This window comes from Bombina bombina, chromosome 1 (genome assembly GCF_027579735.1).
Source record: "Bombina bombina isolate aBomBom1 chromosome 1, aBomBom1.pri, whole genome shotgun sequence".
Classification (NCBI taxonomy): Eukaryota; Metazoa; Chordata; class Amphibia; order Anura; family Bombinatoridae; genus Bombina; species Bombina bombina.
The window spans coordinates 657,872,803-657,889,036 of NC_069499.1; positions in this window are offsets into that span (position 1 = coordinate 657,872,803).

Below are 16,234 nucleotides of genomic sequence, written 5' to 3' on the forward strand. Positions count from 1 at the left end.
ACACTGTACCCAAAACTTTTCTTTCATGATTCAGATTGAGCATGAAATTTTGAGCAACTTTCTAATTTACTCCTATTGTAAAATTGTCTTCATTCTCTTGATATCTTTATTTGAAATGCAAGAATGTAAGTTTAAATGCCGGCCCATTTTTGGTGAACAACCTGGGTTGTCCTTGCTGATTGGTGGATAAATTCATCCACCAATAAAAAAGTGCTGTCCAGAGTACTGAAACCAAAAAAAAGCTTAGATGCCTTCTTTTTCAAATAATGATAGCAAGAGAACGAAGAAAAATTGATAATAGGAGTAAATTAGAAAGTTGCTTAAAATGTCATGCTCAATTTGAGTCACGAAAGAAATTTTTTGGGTACAGTGTCCCTTTAATAACTATTTAATAGTTACCTAGTTAAAATAATTACAAAATTACCTGTAAAATAAATCCTAACCTAAGTTACAATTAAACCTAACACTACACTATCAATAAATTAATTAAATACAATACCTACAATTATCTATAATTAAACCTAACACTACACTATCAATAAATTAATTAAATACAATTCCTACAAATAAATACAATGAAATAAACTAACTAAAGTACAAAAAATAAAAAAGAACTAAGTTACAAAAAATAAAAAAAATATTTACAAACATTACAAAAATATTACAACAATTTTAAGCTAATTACACCTACTCTAAGCCCCCTAATAAAATAACAAAGCCCCCCAAAATAAAAAAAATGCCCTACCCTATTCTAAATTACAAAAATTCAAAGCTCTTTTACCTTACCAGCCCTGAACAGAGCCCTTTGCGGGGAATGCCCCAAAGAATTCAGCTCTTTTGCCTGTAAAAAAAACCACATACAATACCCCCCCCAACATTACAACCCACCACCCACATACCCCTAATCTAACCCAAACCCCCCTTAAATAAACCTAACACTAAGCCCCTGAAGATCTTCCTACCTTATCTTCACCATACCAGTTCACCGATCGATCCAGAAGAGCTCCTCCGATGTCTTGATCCAAGCCCAAGCGGGGGGCTGAAGATGTCCATGATTCGGCTGAAGTCTTCATCCAAGCGGGAATTGAAGAGGTCCATGATCCGGCTGAAGTCTTCTATCAGCGGCATCTTCAATCTTCTTTCTTCCGGAGCCATCATCTTCCAGCCGACGCGGAACATCCTCTTCTCCCGATGCCTACTCGCCATCCAAGATGGCGTCCGTCGAATTCCGATTGGCTGATAGGATTCTATCAGCCAATCGGAATTAAGGTAGGAAAATTCTGATTGGCTGCTGGAATCAGCCAATCAGATTGAAGTTCAATCCGATTGGCTGATCCGATCAGCCAATCAGATTGAGCTCGCATTCTATTGGCTGTTCCGATCAGCCAATAGAATGCAAGCTCAATCTGATTGGCTGATTCCATCAGCCACTCAGAATTTTCCTACCTTAATTCCGATTGGCTGATAGAATCCTATCAGCCAATCTGAATTTGACGGACGCCATCTTGGATGACGTCTTTTAAAGGAACTGTCATTCGGCGAGTAGGCGTCGGGAGAAGAGGATGTTCCGCGTCGGCTGGAAGATGATGGCTCCGGAAGAAAGAAGATTGAAGATGCCGTTGATAGAAGACTTCAGCCGGATCATGGACCTCTTCAGCTCCCGCTTGGATGAAGATTTCAGCCGGATCATGGACCTCTTCAGCTCCCGCTTGGATGAAGACTTCAGCCGGATCATGAACATCTTCAGCCCCCCGCTTGGGCTTGGATCAAGACATCGGAGGAGCTCTTCTGGATCGATTGGTGAACCTGGTATGGTGAAGATAAGGTAGGAAGATCTTCAGGGGCTTAGTGTTAGGTTTATTTAAGGGTGGTTTGGGTTAGATTAGGGGTATGTGGGTGGTGGGTTGTAATGTTGGGGGGGTATTGTATGTGTTTTTTTTACAGGCAAAAGAGCTGAATTCTTTGGGGCATGCCCCGCAAAGGGCCCTGTTCAGGGCTGGTAAGGTAAAAGAGCTTTGAACTTTTGTAATTTAGAATAGGGTAGGGCATTTTTTTTATTTTGGGGGGCTTTGTTATTTTATTAGGGGGCTTAGAGTAGGTGTAATTAGTTTAAAATTGTTGTAATATTTTTTGATGTTTGTAAATATTTTTTTATTTTTTGTAACTTAGTTCTTTTTTATTTTTTGTACTTTAGTTAGTTTATTTCATTGTATTTATTTGTAGATATTGTATTTAATTAATGTATTGATAGTGTAGTGTTAGGTTTAATTGTAGGTAATTGTAGGTATTTTATTTAATACATTTATTGATAGTGTAGTGTTAGGTTTAATTGTAACTTAGGTTAGGATTTATTTTACAGGTAATTTTGTAATTATTTTTACTAGTTTAGCTATTAAATAGTTCTTAACTATTTAATAGCTATTGTACCTGGTTAAAATAAATACAAAGTTGCCTGTAAAATAAATATAAATCCTAAAATAGCTATAATATAATTATAATTTATATTGTAGCTATATTAGGATTTATTTTACAGGTAAGTATTTAGCTTTAAATAAGAATAATTTATTTAATAAGAGTTAATTAATTTTGTTAGATTTAAATTATATTTAACTTAGGGGGGTGTTAGTGTTAGGGTTAGACTTAGCTTTAGGGGTTAATACATTTATTAGAATAGCGGTGAGCTCCAGTCGGCAGATTAGGGGTTAATGTTTGAAGTTAGGTGTCGGCGATGTTAGGGAGGGCAGATTAGGGGTTAATACTATTTATTATAGGGTTAGTGAGGCGGATTAGGGGTTAATAACTTTAATATAATAGCGGTGCGATCCGCTCGGCAGATTAGGGGTTAATAAGTGTAGGCAGGTGGAGGTGTAGGCAGATTAGGGGTTAATAAATATAATATAGGGGTCGGCGGTGTTAGGGGCAGCAGATTAGGGGTACATAGGGATAATGTAAGTAGCGGCGGTTTACGGAGCGGCAGATTAGGGGTTAAAAAAAATATGCAGGTGTCAGCGATAGCGGGGTTGGCAGAATAGTGGTTAATAAGTCTAAGGTTAGGGGTGTTTAGACTCGGGGTACATGTTAGAGTGTTAGGTGCAGACGTAGGAAGTGTTTCCCCATAGCAAACAATGGGGCTGAGTTAGGAGCTGAACTTGGCTTTTTTGCAGGTGTTAGGTTTTTTTTCAGCTCAAAAAGCCCCACTTGTTATTTAAAAGGTGCGGCCAGAAAAAAGCCAGTGTTAGCTATGCACCCCTTTGGCTGCAGAACTCTAAATCTAGGCGTTGGAAAATAATTGTTGTTTTTTTGGAGTTTTTTTTTTTGCCAGTTTCTTGTTGATTAAATAGAAAAACAAAACAAACAAAAACATAGACAAATACCCACTAATTAATTGATTGATTGGAACAGCATTATTGACTCATTCAAGGTTTAGCGATGGTTTACATGAACCAAATGTATATAAAAACCTTTAGATAGATACATAATACTTTGCTCCTGTTTTACATATATTTCTAATGTTTTAACCTTTGTACTAAAATCACAATCTAGATTAAAGTAAATAGGAATGTACCCCCTTTCAGTGAGATATACAGTATGTAACGTACTAAAAATGCAAAAGGTATATTTGAAGTCTATATTGAGATGTTGGGTACAGTATTGACTATGACTATCATAATGGAGTTACAAGGGTACAAATGAATTATTCCCCATCATTCATTTTATAGTACATTTTTTTCATGTTGCGTATTATAAAATTTCGAGATCAGAGGAGCTTATGCCAAAAAAATAAATTTGCATGGAATATGGTGGAATGAAACACTTTTAAATAAATAAATAAAATAAAAATTGCATGTGTATAATTATTCTCAGAGATAATAAAGGTCTTCTTTCAAATACCTAATCAAAATAACATAATCTGTTCTGTTATCCTGTCTTAAAATAACCAGATAGGAGAGAAAGTGTAGAATGTAGTTGCTTGGTAGGTGTGACTTGCCTTAGATTCTAACTGTTTTTTTTTATAAACTTATGAGGCTGCCACAAGTTTGACCTAAATATTGAATATGTAATTGCTAACACTGCGTGCTTTTCTAAAAAAAAAAAAGTTTTAACAGAAATAGGTTAAGAAAGTTCAGCATCTAAAAGTTTAATAACAGTTTATCAGTATGATTGTTTTGCAAAGCTGAAATTTTGTGTGAATCAGATGGAGGTACTGAAATATCTCAACTGTCACTGAATGCATTAATTCTATTCACAACATAAGGAGATGTAGAAAATAATAAAAAATATGTGAACCATCTTTCCGTTGAATCTGTCATTGGAAAGGTTTCCATGAGAATTCAACAGCTGGTACCTTCTTGACCTTTCGTTTGTTAATTGGGCCCACCTGGTGCTGAGCAGATATAAGGTCTGCTCCCAGACTCTTAAAACATATTTATAAGGATTCCATGTACACTGTTGTTTCAGAATAAATTTGCTGCACATTCACTAATTCAATAAAATATTCCTCTTGTAAACCGATGAGGGACTACAGGTTATTTGTCATCAGAAGTAAATGAATATTGCTCAGAACTTACGTTAAATGTTTATGTTATTAAAATGAAGATTATTTTGTGTCAAAAGAATGGCATGTACAATGAGTTGTTATTTAATGATAATTTAAGTTATGGTGACCAAATGAGACTAAAGATGTTTAGTAAAACAAATGAAAAATAATAAATAAACACATTGGCATTTACTTATGCTCTTCTCATTAATGTATGTCTTTTTGACCATTTACTGTCCATGCATAATATTCTAAAGACTTATCTACCAAACTTCCTGTAAACTATAACTGTGAATTCTTAAGAATTTTGATATATCTCCATAAATGTGTGTGTGTCTGTTTGACTTACTTTCTGTCTTAAGTTGCCTCAACCTTTCTTATGACTGGTAACAGAGGATTAAAGGGACATTGTATAGTAAAAGGAGTTCTCCTTTAAAGTCATCCATTTTAGCTTTTGGTCTTCAGGCTTGCCGGAAACAGAAGTTATGAAGCAGTGGTCTAAAGACTGCTGCTCCATAACCTGTCCTCCTGCTCTGAGGCAGCGGACGATTGGGTTGATTGACACCAAATCTGCAAGGGGTGGCATTTTTAGGGATGGGCGAATGTGTAATTTTTCGAATTTCGAATGCAGAACGAATGTTATTACCGAAATTCGAATTCTAAATTCGAATGTCGATAAGAACGAATATTCTTAAAAATTCGAAAATCAAATGTCATTTACAGTTTTCGAATGTCACTTTCGAATTCGAATGTTTATAATTATATCGAATGTCCACATTCGAAATTTCGAATTTAACATTCTATTTAACAAATACTATTCAGAAGTTTAATAGTTCATGTGGTAGGGTGGGAATTTAGTAAATTGATACATAATAGATACACATATATAATTTCGAATGTTTCCATATAGAATATTGCATAATTTGAATATTACATTTAAAGAAAGCATTACAAATACTATTACAAACATAAATTCGAATTTTTCGAATTCGAATATAAATACGAATTTTTCGAATTCGAATATTGCATAATTCGAATATTACATTTAAAAGCATTAGAAATACTGTTACAATCTAAATTCGAATTTTTCGAATTCGAATATTGCATAATTCAAATATTACATTTAAAGAAAAAGCATTAGAAATACTATTACAATCTAAATTCGAATTTTTCGAATTCGAATATTGCATAATTCGAATATTACATTTAAAGAAAAAGCATTAGAAATACTATTACAATCTAAATTCGAATTTTTCGAATTCAAATATTGCATAATTCGAATATTACATTTAAAGAAAAAGCATTAGAAATACTATAACAATCTAAATTCAAATTTTTCAAATTCGAATACACGTATTGCATAATTCGAATATTACATTTAAAGAAAAAGCATTAGAAATACTATTACAATCTAAATTCAAATTTTTTTAATTCGAATATTGCATAATTCGAATATTACATTTAAAGAAAAAGCATTAGAAATACTATTACAATCTAAATTCAAATTTTTCGAATTCGATTATTTTCGAATGTAATCGTAAAATTCGAAACCGAACATTCGAAAATGTTATGTAAACATTCGAAATTCGATTCGAACGAACGAATGTGTTAAAATTCGTGCCGTTTTTCGAATGTTGCGAAACATTCGCCCATCCCTAGTGGCATTGCACCAGCAGTTCACAAGAACTGCTGGTGTAATGATAAATGCCGACAGGGTATGCTGTCAGCATTTATCGACGTGCGGAGGACAAAATACTCTACATCTTATCATGTCCATCCGCACAATAATAAATAGACCCCCTGGAGTGGATTAATTATTGTCATTGTGGATTCATTTAATTGATGATATTTGTATTTCTGGGTCCAATTTAATAAATAAAATGTACTAAGTAACAAAATGTAATGATTAATCTGCACATTTTATGCAGGATAAATGTTATTTTTAGGAAGCAATATTCTTACTTATAATTATATAAAACTGACAAAAGTACCATATATTCAAAAACTCTTTGAATATAATATCATTTAAAAAAACGGTTTAATTATGGAAATGTAGGAAAGGAAATATCCTTATGAGGATGTTATGTATGTAAAGCTAGTAATCTACTAAAGAGAAGAAGAGGTTAGTTCTAAATTACTTACATGAGCTGTGAAATTTCTGCCACTACTTTTTGGTTAACATATCAGGAGAAAAAAATTGGTCAGCAAGATAATATATTTTTGTTTCAATGGAATCAAATATTGGCATTCATGGAACCTGGGCCACATTTTTTTTTACAATAAGTGATCAATAGACAAAAATTGAAACAAGTTATATAACAATATAGCTATGCAACATATTCTATGCAAGTACAATTATGAAAATGTGCAATTATTTCCCCTTCTTGTAGATGTAAATGTGTGGATGTAGAATAAGAGAATATTTGTAGTGTTATTCTCTAACTATTGACAGGTGGCCATTTGTTTGTTTAAGATGCCTCTTAGTCAAAGAGACTGTCTGTACAAAAGGATTAACCTATTGACAATGACTTTTTAAATGTAAACTCATTGAATAACAAGTACGCAGTGTATTTACCTTCCTAATGCACCCACAATTCACAGCTAAGCAGGCTTTCTGTAAAAGGTCAAAATACATGAAGTCTTGAATTTCAATAAGAATGTGTACCAGCGCTAATACAGCTGGGAAGTGGCATTGCGTGGAATACAAATAGCCGTAGAGTTCAATACATTCCAAGCAATTGCACTAATGGAACAGAAAACTCAAGGTGCATGTTGGGTAATAAACGTGCAATTCTTTATGTATTGATTTTATATGTTAGCCTTGTTTGCCATGTTAGGAGAATATATAGCTTTTTTTCTGGAAAAGATGCAATACATAATCAATTAAATTAAAATGTCTATTGCTTAAAATGTCAAAATGTAAAGCAGAAGTAATTTATTACATATCACAATATTGAAAACATCAGAGACCCTTACAAGCATGAACAGAAATGTTTTCTCAATAAATGTCATAAATATTAAAGGGATATGAAACCCATTTTTTTTTTTATTCAGACATTTAATACATTTTTAAAACACTTTCTAATTTACTTCTATTATCATTTGTTCTTTGTTCTCTTGGTATCTTTTGTTGAAAAGCAGGGATGTAAGCTCATTGGTCTGCCCATACCTAGAGCATTATATGGAAGTAGTTTTGCAAGAATGGTATTTATTTGCAAGCGAACTAGATAGCAGCACTATTTCCTATCATGTTATGCTCCAGACACCTACCAGACACTCTCTTCAACAAAGAATACAATGGGAACAAAGCAAATTTGATAATAGAAGTCATTTGGAAAGTTTATTTAAAATGTTATGTTTTTATCTGAATCACAAAAGAAAATGTAGGGGTTTCATATGTCTATATAAATGCACAACAAAGCATTCAGATGTGGGTACAGTACATACCTTACACAAATAAAACGTCATAGAAACACAATACAAAGCTAACAGATAAATCTATAGCGCATTTAATATGGCTAAAGTAAACAATCAAGCAATGGAACCCATAAAACACTCCTGTAGGACCGTTGCCTCCCACTGTTCCTCCCAAAACTGAATGAATTGACAAGTGCAGTAGATGGGGGAGCAGGTCTCAAGGGTTTTTGTGTACCTCTATACTTCACAATGCTGTGGATAAGAATCTGCAATAGATCAATACAAAAGGACAAGAACACGCCAAAAAGAAAGATACTCACAGGGAGTCAATCTCCAAATCGTCATTGTACTCAAATAAACTGATACAAAGCATTCAGCTTTCTTTTACAATTGTGGAGATTCACTATAAAATCAGTTTAATGTGTTCAACACTTTTCAAAATTTTTACAATGTCTTTCTCAAGAGCAATAAAAGCAAAGTTTAAAAAGATCTATAAACAGAGCAGAGAACCCTGGAGACCTGTACCAATAACTACAACACAAATAAAAGATAGTTTAAAACCATTTTTATTTGAATAAGCTAGAAATTAACCCCTTCCAAATATTGCTTATCGTAGCCCACACTATCTGTAGAGCATCATTTGTAATCTGGCCCATATTTTTTGCAATGCAGTGTTTAATTTTAGGTATATACTGTGCATATATAAAGAAAGTACATTAACATTCATTTAATACAGACATTGGCCCCTATTTATCAAGGTCTGTCGGACCTGATCCGACAGTGTGGATCAGGTCCGACAGACCTCGCTGAATACGCTGAATACACAAGAGCTGCTGGCGCAACGCCGCCCCCTGCAGACTCGTGGCCAATGGGCCACCGGCAGGGGGGGGTGTCAATCAACTTGATCGGTTTGATTTCCGGCGATGTCTGTCCGCCTGCTCTGAGCAGGCGGACAGGTTATGGAGCAGCGGTCTTTGTGACCTTCGCTTCATAACTGCTGTTTCTGGTGAGCCTGCAGGCTCGCCAGAAACACAGGGCATCAAGCTCAATTCGGAGCTTGATACATATGCCCCATTGTCTTACATTTATATTTTCTAACTCTATGGTCAAGAGAGATTAGAAGCGGGATCTGTGTCTTAGTATATAATCTAAACTTCAGTCATTTATTGCTGAATTCCTCTATGATAACCAGAAGTAATTATCGTGAGTAAACATTATATTTTGGCAATTTTGCAAAATTAAAAATAGTCATGCATTGAATATCCTAATGAAAATACAGCAATATTTTAAAGCATTGAGAAATTTTAATTTGTAGCCAAAATATAGATGTTGCCAGGCAGCCATTTTTAGGCAATGATATTTTGATATTAAAGGGACATAATACAATTTTTTTTTCTGTGTTCTATATAGGGGCCTGATGATTAAAAACACACCATAATTGAGAGAAATTAAGCAATATGTTTGAGGCTCTTTTTTGAGCATTATATTGGAATGTATGTGTCACTTCTTCATACCCAAAACCCTGCATAGCAAGGTAAACAGCTCTCAAGGTAAAATGTGTCCATCTAAAATTGTTTGAGGGACCTTTCAGTGCTGATGAAACAGTTTATCACCCCTGTCTTCCATTCATTCCATCTCCTGATTCTAACCAGGTTGTAAGTCCTTCTTAGGTCTATCTAAGAGAAGAACTTAGCCTCCTTCACTCTGTCCAGTAACTTAGGAATTAAAGGTAGTGGATATCTATTTTTCACAGTAATTTTATTTAATGCTCTATCGTTTACACATGAACATAAACCTCCATCTTCCTTTCCCACAAAAATATGCCTGCTACAGAAGGTGTATTAGGAGGTCTAATGAAGCCCTTTGACAGGTTTGTGTTTATATACTCCTTCAGGGGTTTAAAATCCAGGACCCTATAATGGGTAGATGCTACCAAAAGGAATAGGTGCTCCAGGGAGAAGGTCAATCAGACAATTGTTCAGAGATGAGGAAATAACTTATAGGCTTCTTGCTTGGAAAGGACCTCAGAAAAGCTGTGATATTTAGGATCTAAGGAAGATGTATTTTTCTTAGAACCAAACATTGAAAGAGTAGACGAGATACATTTGGTTACAAAGAAGGTGAAGTAGAAACTAATTTGACCAGTGATCCAATCAATCACTAGGTTATGTAAGCGGAGCCAGTGTAAACATAAAATGAGAGGAAGTATTAGAGACGAGACAACGTCTAGTATAATTTCCACTATATGTCTTGATCCCATAATGAGTGTTAGATGAATTGTTTCATATTGGACAGGTCCAGATTTTATTATACTTTTATCCACCACATTTACATAAAGAAGTACCTCCTTCTTATTTGTTGGAATATTCAATTCTATAACATTTGTAGTATCAATAAAACAGCCACTGACTTCAGAGTCAATTTTAGCCGTCTTCTGTGATTAATTATTTTCCCACTGTAAGAGACAAGAGAGAGATAAGTTTGAACAGAAAACTTATGTGATAAACTTTGGCCTGAAGAAACAGATGAGGTACCTTCTTTTTTCTTGTTATGAGCAGGACAGTTCCTTAGAAAATGGCCAGATTTTCCGCATTAATTACAAAGACTAGTTGTAAGTCTCCTGCTACATTCACCATCTGACAGATTATAAGATCTATTTTCATGGGTTCTTCTTACTCAGAAGCTGGGGTTTGTAGTATGGAGTTTATAAGTTTAGGATGTCCCCAAAAAGATTGAAATGATTTAGCAAACTTTCTTCTTCTTAATCAAAGCCAGTGGTTAATGCCAATTACTTGCAGATCATTTCTTCTAAGGACGTAAGACATTCAAGCTGAGCAAGCTCATCCTTGATAACTTCCAAGAGCCCAACTATAAATTGGTCTAGTAAAAATGGATCATTCCAGGTTGTATCAGCAGCAAGTTGATGGAAGTCTATAACATATTCCTCAGTTGGTTTCTTCCCTTGTTTAATGTTCTCCGAGAACATTGTGCAAATTACACTCTGTGGGGATCATTATAGATTATATACATGGCTTTAAGAAACTCCTTGAAGGAGTCTAGGACAGGACTAGAGGTAAGCAATTAATCGTGAGCCCAGGTTTGAGGTTCACTGGAGAGTAGAGATGATAGTGCATACTTTGACAAAGTTTGTAGCATAGTTTCTTGGTTTCACAGACAAAAGATAAGTACAGGATGTGATGAAAGTCCTATATTAGTTATAGTTGGTAGACAACCTCTCTGTAAGTGGTATTTCAGTTTCAGGACTTTCTGGAGAGACATTTGGAGATAAGACGGGGTGTGACTATAGCTTTTCTGGTTTGAATACTCTCGATTTGCTGTAACAGATGAGGTTGACTAGCTTGCATTTTTTGCATATTCTAAGACAGGGTGGATAGTTGCTGATACAAGGCTGTGTTAATTCTGTGAAGCTTTATCTTAAGTATCTGTTTTGAAAGAGATCCTTTAGCAAGTATTAGCATATCTTTAAATACACCTCTTCAAGTAAACCTAAAAATGACACAGTTATACTAAATAAGGAGATGCACATGGGGGCTGTAGATAACATGCCACACAAAATACAAATGCATAGACAGGGAAATTTGAGATTGAAGCCAGGAGACAAACACAGCCAGCTGACAACCCAGAGGATACTAATGAAGACAAGGTTGGAGGAAAAGCCAGAGGGTCAGAGCTAAAAAGAAGTTTAGCTAGGTTTAAGTACAGACTGATAAGGCAAGTGGCACTCCAAGATCAGGTCAAGGGCCAATTCAAGGCAATTGATCAGATAGGAGACACCTGCAGAAAGGGTGATCTGAACAAGATGCTGCAACAAAAGGAATGTGAATGAATATATGAGCTTCAACGTAGATCACACTTTGGCTTAAACGAGGACTTCTATTTTGGGTGCTATTTATATTAACTATGTTATTTTGAATGGTCATACTGCCTAAGGAATAATATATGAATGGCTGAAAGATGACAATGATCCTGGTTTCATGCTGGTTATCCTGGGTGTTTTCAATAATATGTATAAGAAACAACCAGTAGATAAATATTTAACCTTAGTGTATGTAGAGGAAAGAGCATTGTATTTGATGACACTGGATATCTTGAGAAATGGTGACATAAATAAAATATGTTTTCACATGTGATGAGCACGTGATGTACCACCTCCTGTGTGTCATGCTCATTTGAGCTAAAAGGGACCAGTGAGATGGACTTCTTAATGGAATTAACCTTTTAATCATAGTTGGAGAAACAGACAGTGAATGCAAGATTTTTGTACAGAACACTGAAGAATCAGATAGTGAAAGCATGATATGTGAGCAGGTGCACCCACTCCAGATCTGCAGCTGGCAAGCAGGTGGAGCTAAAAACACAGCAAGTGCAGGCAACAGGTCTCCAAAAGCATCAGCACAAGCTAAAGACCTTTGGTGGCACAGAGACAGGGCTACAGCCTGCAAATCAAGAGTCATGAATGAAATCTCAGGCAGGGGCATAACACTGTGTTAGAATGTGACTTTCTCATTCAGCCAATTTCTAATTTTTGCATGACTGTACAGTCTATCTTAAATATAATAAACCTACCTAATTAGATTCTACGAGGAAGTAAGTAAAATACAGATAAAGGGGAATCAGTTGATGTGACATACTTAGATTTTGCAAAGGCATTTGATACAGTGCCACATGAGAGATTAATGTACAACATTAAGGGATTGGGAATAGCTGAAAATGTTAGCTCATGGTTAAATAACTGGATAAAAAACAGGGACCAATGAGTAGTAGTAAATGGCTCATACTCAGATTGGACAAAGGTAATCAGTGGAGTTCCCCAGGGATCAGTACTGGTCTCTGTTCTTTTTTAAAAAAAAAAAAAAACATTCTTAATGACTTGGAGCAAGTATTAAATAGCAACATCTTTTTTTTTTTTTTTGCAGATGATACAAAGTTGTGTAAGGTCATTAGGTCAGAGATGGATGAACTTGCGTTACAAGGGGATCTGCATTTATTAGGAGTATGGGCAGGTAAACGGAAAATGAGATTTAATATGAGAAAATGAAAAGGTTCTACATTTTTGGAAGTAAAAATAACCCGCAATGTATAATTTAAATGGGATAAGACTTAGCCAAACAGAGATGGAAAGGGATCTGGGAGTAGTAATAGATAACAAGTTAAAGATGGGACACAATATAGGGCAGCAGCTTTTAAGTTTTATTAGATACCAGCATGTATTAAAAGAGGCATTGATTCAAGGGAGGAAAGCATAATTCTGTCACTATATAAAACCCTGGTAAGACCTCACCTTGGGTATAGAGTCCAGTTTTGGGGACCGATCTCAGGCATTGCAGACCTAGAAAAAGTTCAGTGAAGGGCCACAAAGCTAATAATGGGAATGGAGAAGTTAAACTTTGAGGAGAGGTTAGCCAAACTGGGTCTGTTTTCTCTAGAAAAAAGGGACGTGAGAGGTGACATGATTACTTTATATAAATATATTCAAGGCCCATATACAGAGATTAGTATATAGCACGACCTCAGAGTTCTGGTTAACTGTTTCGTTCGAATAAAAAGTTGCACAAAAAAACATTAGAAATATATTTAAAAGTACAGTTACACTCACAATAACACTATCTAATTAGAAATGATTAAAAAAATGGCGAAAATGTATAAGGTCTCAAATATAAGGCTGCAAAGGGCTTTAACATAGAGATACATACATATACATGTCTAGATATGTATATGTGTATATGTATATATATATATATATATATATATATATATATATGTGTGTGTGTGTGTGTGTGTGTACATATGTATTTACAAACATTTATACACATATAAAAATAAAAATAATAGTAATCACAATAGTGGAAAGGTGAAAATATGATCCAAAAACAATGTGCAAAAAAATAAAATAAAAAGTGAACAAACACCTTATAAATTGAAATTAACAGAATAAATGCAAACAAATATTTGAATTAAAATAATATTTTCAAATTGTAAATTTAATTTTTTATGCAGAAAAATATGGATACATAACAAGAATCCAGAATATAACACATTTTAAGTATATTCTTTGTTTCACTACTTTATTTTGGGAAGGTTTGACACAATGGTAAAGTGTTAGCTTGGGAACTAAAGAGCTGGGGTTTGATTCTCAAAAGAAATACAAAGTTATAATAATATTTTTTGTCATGCATATTTAACATATATTTTTCATTTACACTTAAACTACATTAGAATTATATGGTACATTGGTAGAGAAACAAATTAGAAACTAAAGGATCAGAATTGGAATCAAATTGTATTCTACTTTTTAACACATTTTTATTTTATTCATATTTTTTATACATGGTTTTATACATTTTTTATATATATACAGGGAGTGCAGAATTATTAGGCAAGTTGTATTTTTGAGGATTAATTTTATTATTGAACAACAACCATGTTCTCAATAAACCCAAAAAACTCATTAATATCAAAGCTGAATAGTTTTGGAAGTAGTTTTTAGTTTGTTTTTAGTTATAGCTATTTTAGGGGGATATCTGTGTGTGCAGGTGACTATTACTGTGCATAATTATTAGGCAACTTAACAAAAAACAAATATATACCCATTTCAATTATTTATTTTTACCAGTGAAACCAATATAACATCTCAACATTCACAAATATACATTTCTGACATTCAAAAACAAAACAAAAACAAATCAGTGACAATATAGCCACCTTTCTTTGCAAGGACACTCAAAAGCCTGTCATCCATGGTATCTGTCAGTGTTTTGAACTGTTCACCATCAACATTTCGTGCAGCAGCAACCACAGCCTCCCAGACACTGTTCAGAGAGGTGTACTGTTTTCCCTCCTTGTAAATCTCACATTTGATGATGGACCACAGGTTCTCAATGGGGTTCAGATCAGGTGAACAAGGAGGCCATGTCATTAGATTTTCTTCTTTTATACCCTTTCTTGCCAGCCACACTGTGGAGTACTTGGACGCGTGTGATGGAGCATTGTCCTGCATGAAAATCATGTTTTTCTTGAAGGATGTAGACTTCTTTCTGTACCACTGCTTGAAGAAGGTGTCTTCCAGAAAATGGCAGTAGGACTGGGAGTTGAGCTTGACTCCATCCTCAACCCGAAAAGGCCCCACAAGCTCATCTTTGATGATACCAGCCCAAACCAGTACTCCACCTCCACCTTGCTGGCGTCTGAGTCGGACTGGAGCTCTCTGCCCTTTACCAATCCAGCCACGGGCCCATCCATCTGGCCCATCAAGACTCACTCTCATTTCATCAGTCCATAAAACCTTAGAAAAATCAGTCTTGAGATATTTCTTGGCCCAGTCTTGACGTTTCAGCTTGTGTGTCTTGTTCAGTGGTGGTCGTCTTTCAGCCTTTCTTACCTTGGCCATGTCTCTGAGTATTGCACACCTTGTGCTTTTGGGCACTCCAGTGATGTTGCAGCTCTGAAATATGGCCAAACTGGTGGCAAGTGGCATCTTGGCAGCTGCACGCTTGACTTTTCTCAGTTCATGGGCAGTTATTTTGTGCCTTGGTTTTTCCACACGCTTCTTGCGACCCTGTTGACTATTTTGAATGAAAGGCTTGATTGTTTGATGATCACGCTTCAGAAGCTTTGCAATTTTAAGAGTGCTGCATCCCTCTGCAAGATATCTCACTATTTTTGACTTTTCTGAGCCTGTCAAGTCCTTCTTTTGACCCATTTTGCCAAAGGAAAGGAAGTTGCCTAATAATTATGCACACCTGATATAGGGTGTTGATGTCATTAGACCACACCCCTTCTCATTACAGAGATGCACATCACCTAATATGCTTAATTGGTAGCAGGCTTTCGAGCCTATACAGCTTGGAGTAAGACAACATGCATAAAGAGGATGATGTGGTCAAAATACTAATTTGCCTAATAATTATGCACACAGTTTATATATTTTATATAATTTTATATGTATATGAGTTTAATTCCCTGTACAAACTGTCCACTACCATAGGGGTTAGAATGAAAAGAAGAAATATATGTATTGAATCTACAACACAGTTTTCGAACACTTACGGTTAAATATTAAGAAACGAATGAGACCCACATTTAATATAATAACAACTCAAAGAAAAATAATTTTGATACTGTTTGTGTTTATTTTATAGAAGTACTGTTGAGTTTTAATTGAAATTATATGAAAATGAGAACGGACTTGTAAATGGACATGAAGGACAAACTCAGAAAGAGACAATGACATCAGCAACTCACATGATACATCCCAACCAA